Genomic DNA, 15642 nt, shown 5'->3' with positions numbered 1-15642 from the left:
CGGCCCGTACATCTTGCTGCAAAGTAGAAAAATATCACGTATGCTTGTTCGAGGTTAATTCCAATGGCGTCTCTGCCTCTTTGAAGTCGCCCGTTTGCACTTAGCGGGAGGCGGTGGCTTCGTCGTTGGCTATAGAGGCGGTCGATGGACCGGTCACGTGATCACAGGTGAACGCTTTGCACCGGAAGACGACGTATAGGCAGTGCGAGGGGTGTGCATAAAGCAGGGGCTTCACGTCTGCAGGGAGTGCAGCGTACCCGTCTTCACAGCTTAGTGAAGGTGGTGTCATACGGATTCTCGTTCTATGTCGCATACGTGGACTACACAGCATACGTAACTCAGCTTGACGAAGTGGAAGGGCGGAAGGAATAGGCGAGCGAACCTGCAGTTTCATGGGACGCCTCGGTCTGAAAGAGAAGACCTCTTGGGAAACGTTAATGCCGCTGTTGCTAAGGTTCAGCTCCCGCAACTGTCCCGTGATGACGTGGACGACATGTATCGGATGTCTTCGAAACCGGACAAGATTCCTGCTATTATCGGCCGGTTCACAAAACAAGAAACCCGGGATCTGCGCTGGACAAACCGAAAAAAAGCGAATGACGGTAGCTAAATTCAGGTGCTTGAAAATCTGACCAAAAAGAAGCGCGAACTGCTGAAAAACAAAAACAAACGAAGGAATGGGCGAAGGAACACGACTTCAAATATATCCGGCGTAGTAATTAGAAAGTATGCTGGTGAGGGAAACTGATGGCATGTCAGCGATAGTCATTTCAAAAGAAAGTGAGCTTGACGCACTCCTTTAGGGGTTAGACCCTTGCTGTGAACGTAGTCAGCCCGATGATGGTGATGATGTATGAAGCACTGTTTTCTTCTGTTCTTAATTATCGTTTTCTGTGTGGGGTACCACTTCTTGTACTTATATTAACCGCTTGTATCTCCTTCAAAAGAAAGCTGTTTTAAACCTTATGAATGCTTCTCGACTAGGAGACACCGAACCGATTTTCAATGAACTTAGGATCATCCGCTTGCCAAAGCAGTGTGAAACTTTACTTCTATGGCGGTATAAAGCCTGTATTAATCAAAAAGGATAGCACTATTGCAAAATTGTCAGTATTGCGATGGAAAGAGTCTACACGAGCTACATTCAGATGGTTTGCACCTAAGATCTGAATAAATTGTGGTTATCAGATGCTGGGATACTCTCTCCTGCATTAACTAAACAATGATTCCGAATTCATGTACCGCTAATGCCAAATCTGTTATTTTTCTTGTTTTTCTGTGTAAGTACTATCACGTTGTATGCCACTGCAATGCCTCTGCAGGTTGCGTTGGCCTCGTCGTGCCTTCTGACTGGCTTTTTTGTCGGTGCACTCAACATCGCCATGATGTTAAATAAACATGATTCTGACTCTGATACGTTTCTTAATCAGGCTGGAGGCTAGCTCACGACAGATATTCGAACCGAGTGTTCGAGTCTTTAACCCGCCGCGGTGGCTCAGTGTTTAAGGCGCTCGTCCACTAAGCCGAAGTACTCGGGTTCGAACCCTACCGCGGCGGCCGCGTTTCGGTGGAGGCGAATCGCAAAAGGCGTCCGTGTGCTGTGCGATGTCAGTGCATGTTAAAGATCCCCAGGTGGTCGAAATTATTCCGGAGATGACCACTACGGCACATTTTTCTTCCTTCCTTCTTGCACTCCCTCCTTTATCCCGTGCCTTACGGCGCGGTTCGGGTGTCCAATGAGATATGTGAGATAGTTACTGCGTCATCTCCTTTCATCAAACCCGATTTTAATTTTTTTTCGAGTGTTTCACTCGGACGTTTATCGGTTCGGTGTTTGCAAAATATGCTTTCGGAGGCGCGTCTCTGTTTCATTTCCCATTGCGCAACCTGCGTCGAGGTCGAACGCTTACGATGACACACGACTGATCTCGCCTTCACACAGGCACGTAGCGTGCCTGTGCCCCCCCCCCCCCCTCCCGAAATTGAGGTGCGAAAGCACTCCGTCACTAGGTCTAACCGGGTCTATAAAATTTTTCGTCGCCATCACTTAACCGAGTGACAGAAGCTGCAAACTCGGGCTACCAACTTTGAAATGAGAATCGAACAAATTGGGGAACCGGATTAGGCGGATGTGCGTCTGAAACCTCTTGGAAGAAATTGGCCGGAGCTGGCAACTCGGGCTACCAAAACTGATATGGTAATAGAATCCACCAGGACCCGGGTCAGAGACGCTACTCTTATACGCCATGCAGGAACGTCCATGAGGCTTAGTTATAAAGCGGGGCTTTATATCTGTGTCGCTCCTGCCAACTTCGACAGCATATACATCACGGTCCTACTCATAAGCATGACTCTGGCAGGTGGTAGTTGACTGGAGACATGACCTAGCGGGCCATGGGATGAGTCAAAACCCACCCTCAAAATAAGGCCGGAAATGCCTTACATGTGGATGGACAGTCAAGATTTTGAAGCGTTCGAACAATACTGCATTTTTGTTGGAGTAAAACTGCCTCATTTTTTTCAGACCTCTGTTAACCTCGCACGGGTTTCTAAAGCACAGCCATATAAATTCCCACACTTGACAGCTATTCGCAGGTGTTCGCCTAGGCTTAGACGCTATCGCTAATCGGGCCGATAGCTCCAAGAAAAGAGCAGTGTTAATGATAATACTAAATTAGCTCACTCCAAACTTTTGTGTTTGAATAACAACGCATAAATCACACATGGGCAAGACTGAAGAACGATAAGAAAAAGGACATGTTCAACAGATAAGATTATATATGTCTTCCTCCGACGACTTTTCCTTGCGCACTGACCTCTCCATCTTGCGTTTTGCTTGTATTAGCAAGTCCTCCTCTCACTCAGTATTAAAAAGATAGTTTTGTTTGTTTGCCCCCCCCCCCCCCAGCCTGGAAAAAAGTCCTGTCTGCGTGCCTGCCTTCACAGCACGTAAGCAGCCTTAGGTGCCCTCTCAATTTTTTTACACGCACTCACTGCAGCATCACTCACGGTATATACAGAAGGGTTAGTTACCAAGGCCAATAGCTTAACTTTACAGTTACGTTCAGTTCTAGTGTACAGCGAAAAGGGGAAGACGGCTGGGGGAGTCCGAAATTTCCGGTGGGGAATCCTCGGACATTCCTCGCAACAAGCCCACGTGACCATGACGACATTTGCTTCCCAAGCGAAAGCCAGGCCCTGTCAGTGGACAGTGCGAAACTCGTTAGTTGTTGATGTTTAACTCTGTGGACATGGCACGTTACCACGCCCGGGGGAATAGCCAAGGTTCGGTGGTTAATCCCATCGAAATCACATGGGCATTTCGACGAAAAGAAAGTCAATAGTGGTTAATGCAGAATAGTGAAATGGTACAAAACTGGATAAGGGTAAGTACAGAAAAAGAAGAATAAAACAACTTCGAAGAACGAGAAAAAGCACATTACAACATTTTGTGACATGTGCAAGAATTTTGAATACAGTTAACAAGGAAACCTTCAAGCTGCAATAACGTAGTCGTGAAGGCATGCACAGGTGTTGCTTAACGCGAATCCGCTCGCCCCGAGCAAAAGAATAACTGGTAGTGAGACAGAGGGAGCCCTGATTTAGAGAGATAAGTCTTTCTTCAAAGTGCGAACCACCGGAGAGAGAGGAGAAGAGGTTCTATTGATTAAACTACCCAGCAGGAGTCATAACGATTTCTCGTTGTCAACGTGCATCTGCATAAATACAAGAAGGGAGCCGATTGTTGTCCACGCTGAACGTAAAAGCGCAAAAAGACAAGGACACAGAATAAGACAGACAACAGACAATAAGACAGACAACAATTTTAATTGGTTTCTTTTGCTGCATTTATGCTCCTCGTGGTCGCGTGCCATAGGCGGAGGAAGAAGAAGCCAGCACTCGCGTTCTGTCCTCGCGACGCCATCTCTGGAAGCGTGAGGCCGCGTTTCCCCGAAAAAGGTTCGCCGGCTGCAACGCAACGGGAAGGGAGCAGCCATGGAGGCGAGTGAGATGAGCGAGGCGAGCGTTGCGACAGAGGGCCCCTTCGAGGAGTCAACCAGCGGAACCCGCGAGGACGACGACGGACGCACACGAACAGCCATCGTGGTCATCTGCTGCCTGCTGCTTCTCCTCTTTCTGCTCTTTATGTTTCTCGGCTTCTTCAATGACTCCACTAGGTTGGACGACGAGAACGTGAAGACTAAGCCGCCCGTCTATTCTAGCAATCAAGGCTATGGCGGCGACCGCAAGCCAGCTTCAACGACGGACGCCATCGGCACTATGCCGTCCCGGGGCACGGGATCATCTGGGCAGAATTGGTCGTCGTGGGCCACGTCCCGTTCTTCAGGAACCGCGCAGACGCAGAGCACCATTCCTTCCGAAACTACGACCTCTGTGGGGAATGTTAGCACTGCTGGAACGTCACAAACCACGGCAACCACGACGACAACGACCGGGAGCACTACGACTACCACGACAGAGGACAGCTGGCACTACAGCCAGGACTACACCCTACCGGTCTGGACTTATTTGCACAAGTTTCTGTGTCCTTTCTGGTCCGCAAAGCAGGGTTTTCGCAGCCACCGGCGAACCTACGGCATCGCGTACTTCCCATACATGTTCTGCCACTACGCCATGTACTGCTGCTACACGCTGGACGACCAGATGCAGCTACAGCCCGAACGGCCCGAGGTTGACCTGCCTCCGCTGGACGCCGTGCGCCGCATGGCCGGCTTCAAGGCGGAGAACTACCACCTGAAGGTCTGGCTGGTGGTGCGGGGCGCGGATGCCGTCTTCCATAAACTGCTACAGAACAGCAACGGCGAGAAGGCCACGTTCCACCGCAACGCGATCGCCTGGATGAGGGGCAACAACTACGACGGAATCCGAATATGGTGGACCACGGCGCCCGACTCTCTGAACCGCAGCCTGGCCGAGCTTTACAACGACACCAACGACGTGTTCCACCTGCAAGAGAACCGGACGTTCGGCTTGGTCATTCCGTACGGGCACCACGTGCACGCAGCGTATAACACAAGTAAGCTGGCCCACAGGAGAGCGTACCACACCATCATTATGTACCACGACTACCCGCGCAACCTCACCAACCGAAAGGCGACCACGTACACCCTCCGGGAGCACAGAGTTTACTCGCAGATGCTGAACCAGACGGACCGGCCCGCATTCTGCCACCTGATGCCCTTCGTGGCACTCAGGTACAAGATCGATCCGGCTAAGTGTGGCGGCAATAGACCGTATCAAATTGTGCCGCTTGGGTACGGCCCGCCGGGGCCATTGACCAAGACAGCGGGAATTCTGTCCCTGCCGGAGGTGTGCGACATCGTCGACTCCACTTGGAACACGACAGCCGTATTCGCCGACAACGCGAACCTTCGGCCCAACTATCATTTCGCCTGCAAGGGCGAGGACTCCATTGCCTATACCACCGGCGAAGACGCGGAGTTGAACGTGGGCGCTCTGGATACAACGTTCGAGGAAGAGGTGTTCGGCGTCATGAATCCCGAGTACGACGACTTCCCCGGCATCTGTCCCGATGAGTTCGGCACTAAGTTCTATCCTATAGTGCGCGGCATTTTTCTAGTGTATCATCACGGATGAGGTTGCACACCGTGAGAGCACCTTTCGCAGAGAGCTGTCTTTGTGTGTATATTTCGTGCAGACTCATCGTTAACCTTGATAGCCATTTTTGCATAGTGTACTCGTTTCTTGTTTCAGTGCTATTTCGCCTAATTATACGGAACAGCGTGACGCTCATCCTGGTTTATGCCTACATGAAGACGGTGCTTCGCTCAGTAGGGTTGGCTTACTTCCTAAATGCACTGTGACCTTTCCTTCAATAATCTGGCTGCGAAAGGCGCTGTTCCCTTGCTCAAGAGTTTCGAAATAAGAGTAAGCAATGCATTCGCCTCAGAGCAACGCAGCCGTCACCACAGCGCACAAATTTGCCGCTGACTCTCCGCTGTGTGCGGTGTCGCTGAAAAGTGCGCGTGTCACCCTGGCAGCTTTCTGCAACAGACAACGAATGCTATAAATGCCGGTGTCATTCTGCTTTCCACACCGAAGACAGGACGGAGCTGGGCCTACTGCTGCTTACATGCGCTCTGCACAGTAAAAGGGAGCCTTGGGACTACGATCCGCAACTTCATCAACGCGGCGTTGTTCCCCGTGGTCCTGGAGTCCTGCGCTATTTTCGATTTTTTTTATTTCACTGTGGTTCAGTGCTGTGTTTTCTTGCAAGCGAACTCCTTTTCGGCCTGCACCCATACCGCTTAGGGACTCTTTGCAATCCCAGCTAGTGCGCGTCTCTCAGAGTATTCAACACGGGTTCTCGTCTACCTTACTCTGTGCGCTGCACTCGCCCTTTGCGCCTCTATTTTGTCCGTCGGTGTGGTGGGCTGCCGCTCTGCGCATTTGGGGAGAAGGTTTCAGTATTGTTAAAAAAAACCTCTGCATTGAGAGTGGACCCTTAATGTATTCCGTGCACGCTGCCTCTGAGCATGCTGAGCTGGGCACTGCTGCCAGCGTACACAAAACGTGGGCATACTGCGCATCGAATAAGTAAACGCGGTAATTATTATGTGGTTTGTTTTCTTAATTTCTGTGTTTGGGATATAACACACTACGATCGATGCTTCACGACTGTGATTGAGCACTCGCGTGAACAGCCCGCGCAGAATCGATTATTTGAGTTACAGGGGATCATGTGCCCGGAATTAAAGCTTGAGTATTCAATGACTTACCGCATGCATAAACGGATAGGTTGCGCTTTTGACTCTCTTATGTTAACTTTAAATGGACATTAGGTTTTGAACGTTAAAATTGTCCCCGACGTGCCTCGACACGAGGCAGTTTTGTACCGTAGCGCAGCGGTTTCTGCGATATATAGGCTGTGATAATTTCTTATCCTGGGTGTTGTCAATCGAACGATGGCATATAGTTTGGCTTGGTTGTATAATTACCGAGAGAAAAAAGGAATGGCTCCGTCAGACTTTAGCAGCAGAGCAACTGGCTTGGGACATATGTGTCCCTATGTACCAGAAGGGAAGCTCGCTTCTGCTTTTAATTCATGGACGAGAGCGAAGCTGCTGCTTTTTCGACTTCATAAATGCGATATAAGGAAAACGAATTGTATTTTGTTTTCGGTTAGTGTGTGTCTGTTAGCTATCCTCGCTCCTTTTTGTACCCGCTAATTTCCGCCTCGCAGGATAATGACAAGAAAGATGTGCAATTTTTTAGCTACCATAAGGCCGCATTACAACTTCACGGTGAAGATTTGGATTCCTAGGTGGAAGACATGAATAAGTTGGGTCAGAGATTAAAACTGAGCATCTAGACTCTCAGAGGCCTGCCAATACCCCGAGAAAACGCATAAGGTGAACGGGTCGACAGCGCTCACCTCTATAGTGATGTGCGCGCGATCAAAGCTAAAAAAATATCACATGGAAAAAGTCTCGCTCAGCAAAGAGATTTACAAATGACGCTTGACTGGAGCACTGGTTAGTGGAGCCCGTACTAGACCAAAACAAAGGTAGCGTCGTCGTACCACTTGCGATTTTTTTCGGCTGTGATGAAGTTCGATGCACTCGTTTCTGACGAACTCCTGAAAGAAAGTATCCACTGCATACAACAAAATGAAATTGTTTTCACAACTTCGAATGGAATGGAGAAATGAAAGCTTTTTATGCGTAAATTCTAGACACGGGAATGAACAACGCCCAGATTTGCTACACTAAGCTGCAAGCTAAAAACACGAATTTGCCTGCTGTCACCTCGATCGAATTTCGACAGGTTATTATGCTGTCTTTTATCGGCAGTTTTTCTAGCCGGCAGCGGGGCATGACAGATTTTGCGCAGACGGAGTGGCGCAGCGGGTCGGCTGTTTTGGGCTTTATTCTAGCAGCCATGCTTTCTCTTATGGTGAATTCCAATCGCAGGTCCGGGGCGGTCTGCACGCACTGTGACAGAGCGCCTGAATCCGGCGCAGAGCGCGCGACCTGAAATTGCGATTGGAGTACACTTGCTCTGGCCAGAGCATTTAGACTAGCCGCCGCAGTGGCTGAGTGGTTATGGCGCTCGACTGCCGGCCCGTAAGACGCGGGTTCGATCCCGGCCGTGGCGGTCGAATTTCGATGGAGGCGAAATTCTAGAGGCCCGTGTGCTGTGCGATGTCAGTGCACGTTAAAGAACCCCAGGTGGTCGAAATTTCCGGAGCCCTTCAGTACGGCGTCTCTCATAGCCTGAGTCGCTTTGGGACGTTAAACCCCCATAAACCATAAACCAGAGCCTGTAGGTGGCGCTCGCGAACTGCTGGCGGAAGTACCCGTCATTCCTTGCGCTTGCCCGCGCTTTTCGCGCGAATCACTTTCGAGTCTATAGCGCCGGGCGAAGCTGATCGTCTGCTACGGATACGGAGCGCGGAGAGGAGCCGGCGGGCAGTGACTGGTACAACCAGGTCAAAATAACGCGAGCGTTGTTTGAACCCATGACGTCGCATCCGGTTTTTTTGCTGTTTGAGCCATGTTTGAGCCGAGCCGAGCATTGTATTCAGTAGCACTATGGCCGGTCGACGGTAAGAGCGCGCTATCGTGTTGCACGTGAGTAATTTGTTCGTGCTATCTTTTGGTATGCACATACTGATTGCCCGTTATCTGACACTCGGCATTCCGTTGTCAACTTCCTTGCGCCCGAATATTTTGTGTTAGCAGATAACCCAGGACTAGCGCTGAGCCCCTTGCCCGGAAGTGGACCCAAAGGCCCGGAGGAAAAGACTCATCTGTTTTTTCGTAAGTTCTGTTCAAAAAGCTCTGTGCAGTTCAGCAGAAAAGAGCTTGCGCTGCGCGTGTTTATATCTTTTGTCAACCTAGCCCAACGTGTCTCATGGTCATGTAAAACGCGCATAAAAGCAGCTTTTGCGTGCTCCCGAAAAAAGGCGGGAAACTTTTGACAACGGTCCAGTTGAACTAACCGTTTGTGCGATGAGTTTTGATTTTTTGTGGCCCCGCTGCTGGGAAAGTCTGTACAGTGTTCACTTAATGGTGCACTTTATAATTGTGTGCTGCTGTTACAATTCGCTTTCTAAAACAGGTGCCTAAATTGCGGCGAGACAAGCGATTACGCTATGGTGTCTGCAGCGCGAAACATGTTCTTTTAAATTCATATTTATTTCAGAAAGTTGGACTTTAAAAACTGACTGGCAGTTTTGTGGTATGCACGGACCTTCCCGATTCCTGCTTCGAGTCCGGCGTTGGCTTGTTGGCGCAGAGGCTGAAGAAATCGGACGTTAAAATGCTGACGCAGCAAAGGCTCTAATGCGCCACAAGGTAAGCCCTCAACATTCTGTGAGAATGTTAAAATGATAGCTGTGCCACCTGCGCCGAGCATCGCTTTTACTTGGGAAAGGTGCTTGGACCCAGGTAGCCAAATAGAATGGAGTGCATGAGGCAACTGGAGAAGCAAGCTTAATTTCAAGACCTCTACGTTTAAGACCTTTTTACTGCTGATGGTGTAAAGAGCCCTTAAAGAGATTAACATTGTGGGCAATGTGCTTGATGTCTTTTGACTGTTTGGAAGCTTGTGAGGTGCATAAAGCTCACAAGGCACTGTTGCAGTGTGTGACAGGTCATTGTGGTGATTTTACAAGAAGACATAGTACAGCACAATCGGACAGAGAAAAGGAGCGCACAGGACAAGCGCTCGTCCTGTGTGGTCCTTTTCTCTACCCCATTGTGCTGCGCTATGTCTTCTAATATGCTATACGAACAAGCCCAAACTACAATTTTGTTAAGATTGGTCATGATAGGTTTCTTTGATTTGGCTGCACTCTCTGCACTAGTTCTGTGAAGTTCCGCAGTGGTGCCGGCAGCGTGCAACGTCAGCTCAGGCAGTTCAAATGCAGCTCGGCACTGGCCGCTTCCAAAACGAATGGTCGGGTGCAGGCCCTATTGTCCAATAGCCTTGCTGTCGTCACGAAATTGCAACCAACTGCATGCCGCCAACACCAACAACCACCAAAATCCTGAAACACTTGGAAGAATTTTCAAGCAGCAAATCGCATTGAAGTTTTACCATGAACCTGCTCTTGGAAATGGTCGTTTCACAGAAAGAAAAAAAATTGTTGCATGTATATTACACAGGCGACTTACGAATTAGCGCTGAAATGCTGCCCATGCGACTTGACTTGACCGCTTAGGTTTTCATTATGACTCCTCAAACAGTCGCTCCCCTCCTCTATATGTAGGTCGAAGAAGCAGAGAAGGTATGGCTCGAGTTATCTAATGAAATGGTGACAGTTATTTGCTGAAAGGTTATGGCTTATGGGGGCTTAGCGTCCCAAATTGACTCAGGCTATGAGGGACGCCGTAGTGAAGGGCTCCAGAAATTTTGACCACCTGGTGTTCTTTAAGGGAGCATAGACACCTAACTTTTGGGTGCGTGGTTTCTTCTCTTTAATGTAATGACGCCACTGCGGTGGCTCAGTGGTTATGGGGCTTGGCTGCTGACCCGAAAGACGTGGGTTCGATCCCGGCCGCGGGGTCGAATTTTTATGGAGGCGAAATTCTAGAGGCTCATGTACTGTGTGATGTCAGTGCACATTAAAGAACCCCAGGTGGTCGGAATTTTCAGAGCCCTTCACTACAGTGTCACTCATAGCCTGAGTCGCTTTGGGACGTTAAACCCCGATAAAACAAACCAATCTTTTTTTGTAATGAGGTGTAAGGCATTATTATACACGGATTACCACGTGCTATGCTCCTATGACTGCTAAATAATTTATAACTGAATTTCTTTCTTGTGCTGTTTCAGTCTCACTAGCTGAACGATGACTGTGACCTCAAAGAGAGGTTGTAGGTCATGTGAGGCGTGAAAAACTGCAACATAATTGGTGCTTCTGCATTTGGTGTCATTCCAGCTCTTGAGGAAGGCTGGATTCAGCACTGCAGTAAACTAAAACGATGAAGAAGCAATTATATCGCAGTTTTTCTATGCCTCATATGACCTAAAACCTCTCTTTGACGTCACAGCTCTCATTTGGCTGTTGAAACTGAAACAGCATGACAGAAATATTCGACTATAAATTATTTAGTGGTTGCAGGCAAATACCACGTGGTGATTCATGCATAGTAGTGTCTTCTGCATCATTATAAAGAAAAACATATGCCACCAAAATTAGGTCGCTATGCTCCCTTAACGTGCACTGGCGTCGCACAGTACACGGTCCCCTAGAATTTCGCCTCCATCGAAATTTGACCGACGCAGCCAGGATGAAACCCGTGACCTGAAAGACGCGGGTTCGATGCTGGCCGTGGTGGTTGAATTTCGATGGAGGAGAAATTCTAGAGGCCCGTGTACTGTGATGTCAGTGCATGGTAAAGAACCTCAGGTGGTCGAAATTTCCAGAGCCCTTCGCTATGGCATCCCTCATAGCCCGAGTCACTTTGGGACGGTAAACCGCAATAAACCGTAAAGCTTTCAACAAAGAACTGTCATCATGTCATTAAATGAGTAGTGCCATACCTTTTCCCTTTCGTCGACCTACACATGGGTACTGCCGTATTGCTGCACCGCAGCTGCGCTTCCATTTCGTCAAGTGCAAGCCAGCCTAGAACTCGTGCTGCACTTCTTGAACTAGTACAGAAAGTGCAGCAAAATGGAAGAGACCTTATAAGTATGTGGCTATTTCCTTTGCATTGGGTGGGCGACAGTTTTTGTCTTGGCCATTACATAGAAAGAAGAAACAAAAAGGAAACGTGGAAACATTCACTATTAAGACAACAGCTTTCACCTGCAGACCCCAAATGAACAAAACCTGCCTGTATAGTGAACAAAAAAAACTAGGCTGTCACGGATCTAGCAAATTATAACATTGAAAGTGGGCCTCCTGCTGTGAAACTGGTAACGTTTGTGCCCCTGGTGGCAAGCAGTGGCGAGAGGCGAGAAGCCAAAGACGAATGTATGTAGGACAGGGAGCTGAACGAAGAAGTAGTTCCCATAATTGAAGAATACATGGAAAGACAAGGACAAGACATGTTTATGTTCTTCCTTCTATGTTCGTCGTTTTGTTTTCACAAGTTAGGAATAGATGTTCGTTGTAGTTTCACTTTTTGTGGAAAATGGGGAAGGGGTTGTTCATCTTGAGACATGTAGCCCAAAAGACAGAGCACAGGAGCGACTCACACATTAGTGTTTGCGTTTTGTTCCTACTGTTCTGTGTGCTTGCACCCCGTGTCCCCAAATGAGGCATTGACATGATCTTACGTGGTGCTATGCTGGTCATAGAATGTGTGCTGCATGCATATGGGTGTGTGGCATTCAGATTCAAGTACCAACACACGGCTTCTAGTGCAGTAGGAATTATGGGAGGAAAAAAAGCCTCAAGGATGTAGATGAATAGTTTAGTTCTTCAGTTTGCCTTTTCTGAAAACTTCTGTGGCAGGAGGATCTAATACATGTCAGTTCACCCCACATGTAATACTCCCTTGTGGGCCTTCGAGGTGCAAATAAATAAAAAAGTAATGTCCTTTCAAACAGTGTAATTTGCACCTTTGGTGCAAGATTTTCGGCAGCCACTTCAGGGAGTGTTTGTCCAGAGCTTGTAGTGAATGCTTAATGGCGCTTGGTTCCAAGAACCGTACAGTTAACCAATTGCCCTTGTGCCTCTTGGTGAGAAAATCAAAGAGGTCAAAATGGCAATTTACTATAGCTCTTAGCAATAATGAGCTGGATGTATTGCCGAAGAGAACCGAGGTCGTCTGCTTGACAGTGGTAAGAATTTTGGGTTGGTTAGAGCATAGATGGCTTAACACCATCTTCCATATCTTAATAGATGTGGCATTGTTGGCATGTGTAATTAAAAATTTGTTTCGATGTGTGTGGCTGTTGAGCTGTAAGCTCGGGCATGACGAAGTTGTAAGCTCAACCAGAAGTACCTGCGCTGTTTGAGCTCAGGGCAAGAGCTTTGAGCGAGGCCACTGCACTACATCCTTGTACATTTGGCTTTCATGGTGCTCCAACTTCCTCCTTCCCCCACCTCGGTTACGAATGTCGCCATGGGGCCGAGCGAAAGTGGTGGGGTGTAATTATAGGAGGGGCATGGCCATAAGGTCCATCCGAACAGCACTGCGTAAGACTTGTTTGCTGGATTGGCCCCGCAGTCAGAACTGAGGTGAGTTATGAGTGGGCCACTGTGGAGAAAGACAGAAGAGCAGCGGAAAACATGCCACGAATAGTGGAGAGCTATAGTTTGGAGGCAACCTTTGATGCCTTTGTTGCCATTGTGGTCAAAGTTATCTGTGAGATCATCAAGGGCAGCACCTGTTCTGAATGCATCGCATAGAAATAGGTCAGAGCTTCAATTTTATAGTTGGATCATGGGCCTTACTGCAGGAGGTGTATGAATCGGTTGAGATTTCACGTTGAGACGCCTCAAATTCAGCAACGTTAGTACTCACAGGTACAGTAAAACCTCGTTAAGGCATACCTCGCGGCACTGTGGAAAAACTGTGTGCAAGGCGGCAATATTGTGACGAAGACGACGAAGCTGGCAGTGGTGCGAGAACGGAAAAGTCACGTTATAGGCGAGCGGCCATTAAAATCATCTCACTGCCATCATTCATTGCCGCTTATTATTCGGCTGGTCGCCACTTAACATTTGGTGTGGTGTGAGATGCGGGGTATCATCCCCATCCTGGTCCTGGATCTTCGGAGTCCTCCGCCTGCCGCTATAATCGGCCGTGTGCACCTGGTTCGCCCCGCTGTGCCCCAGCCCGCCGAACCTGAACCGACCTCGCTACTCACCCCAGTCCTGTCCCCCACCCAAACCACAATACACATTGACATGACAACGCTGCCGCGACCCGAGACGCTGCCCACACGTGAGGACACCCCCCCCCCCCCCCCCCTGCCCATGCCATTCGGTGAATTCAAGGGCTTCGTCCGTCGGCTACTGGCGACCTGTGTCCCGGAAGCTTCGTTGACCTGGATTCATTCACACATATCTTTCATCGTGGCGGCCAGCACTTCCCCCCATGCCATTTCTGTTGTACCGTCCTCCACTGAGCCGTCTCTCCGTCGTCGTCTTCTATTCACTATCGGGACGATCGCTCGGCAGCCCCAGGTAGTGTCACTAAAACGACGAAGCTGGCAGTGGCGCGGGAACAGAAAGGTCGCGCTATAGGCAAGCAGCCATAGAATGATCTCATTACCATCGTTCATCGCCGCTTATTATTCGGCTGGTCGCCACGTAACAATATGCCCAAACTGAAAACAGCCTGAGTATATCCGTTGACCTGGTAAAAGATGATACCTGAGGCATTTCCAAGAATGCTCAGGTGAATACCTTTTAATCACATAGCTACAAGTGCAGCCTCGAAGGCATGTAAGCCAGGTCCCGTGTCCCTGCTGCTCTATTAGACCGTATTTGAGTGAACAAGCAAGTGTCTAGCACGCATGCAGTTTTTTCCAACAGTACGGGTTTAGCGGTCTTCAGGTTCCATGTAGGCATTACTATCATTGGATGGCGCTTTGCGAATGATGGAAGGAACAGTGTCAATACCAAACTGTGCTGAAGAAGTCATGGACTGCAGTGTGTAATACATCACCAATCATGCAAAAAAATGAGTCTCCACAATGCCTCCTCTGCAACAAAATACCTCCTGTAGACAGGAGGGGATAAGTTGGGGATAAGAGTTAATGGAGAACACCTTAGTAATCTACGATTCACAGGTGCTATCACTAAGTCACTCAGGAGATGAACTGCAAAGCAAGATCAGTGAGCAGAATGGTGGGTATAAAGAATTAAAGGAGTATAGACACCTAACTTTCGGGTGCTTGTTTTTTGTTTGTAATGATGCGTGAGGCATTGTTAAACATGGATTACCAACTGGTATTCTTCTATAACCATTAAATAATTAATAATCTCATTTCTTTCTCGTTCTGTTTAGGTCTCAGTTTCAAGAGCCGAATGAGGACTATGACGCCAACGTGTGACTACAGGTGACGTGAGGCATGAAAAAACTGCAATATAATCGCTGCTTCCACATTAGTTGTCATTCCAGCTCTTGAGGAAGGCTGGCTTCAGCGCTGCAGTAAATTATAACGAAGAAGCAGCGATTATATGGGCGTTTTTCCATTCCTCACGTGACACAAAAGCACTCTTTGACGTCGCCGCCATTATTCGGCTGTTGAATCCGAAACAGCATGACAGAAAAAAATTTTAAATTATTTAGCGGCCATGGGCAAATATTACATGGTGATTCATGTGTAGTAGTATTTTCCACATCATTGTAAAGAAGAAAACATGCCGCCACAATTACGTGCCTATGCTCCTTTAACATGAAAACCTAATGGAAAATGCTCTTGGCCATTCTCTGCGTGCAAATGCTGTGTGGCGTATAATATTGTTACGTGGTGGCCGGCCAAAGAGTGAGACGCAATGAACGATTGCAGAGATATGATTTGCATGGAGGGAATGGCCGAGTGCTCTGTAGCGAGTGCTCTGTACCACACCATTGCCAGCTTTGTCGTCTTTGTCACAATATTCCTTTTTCTCATGAACATTGTCACATGTAGGAAACTGGATGGTGTATCATCGTTTGTGTAAGAATTTAAGGACATTTACAAGTT

Source organism: Amblyomma americanum, chromosome 4, assembly GCF_052857255.1.
Source record: "Amblyomma americanum isolate KBUSLIRL-KWMA chromosome 4, ASM5285725v1, whole genome shotgun sequence".
Classification (NCBI taxonomy): Eukaryota; Metazoa; Arthropoda; class Arachnida; order Ixodida; family Ixodidae; genus Amblyomma; species Amblyomma americanum.
This window is presented reverse-complemented; position numbering follows the sequence as displayed.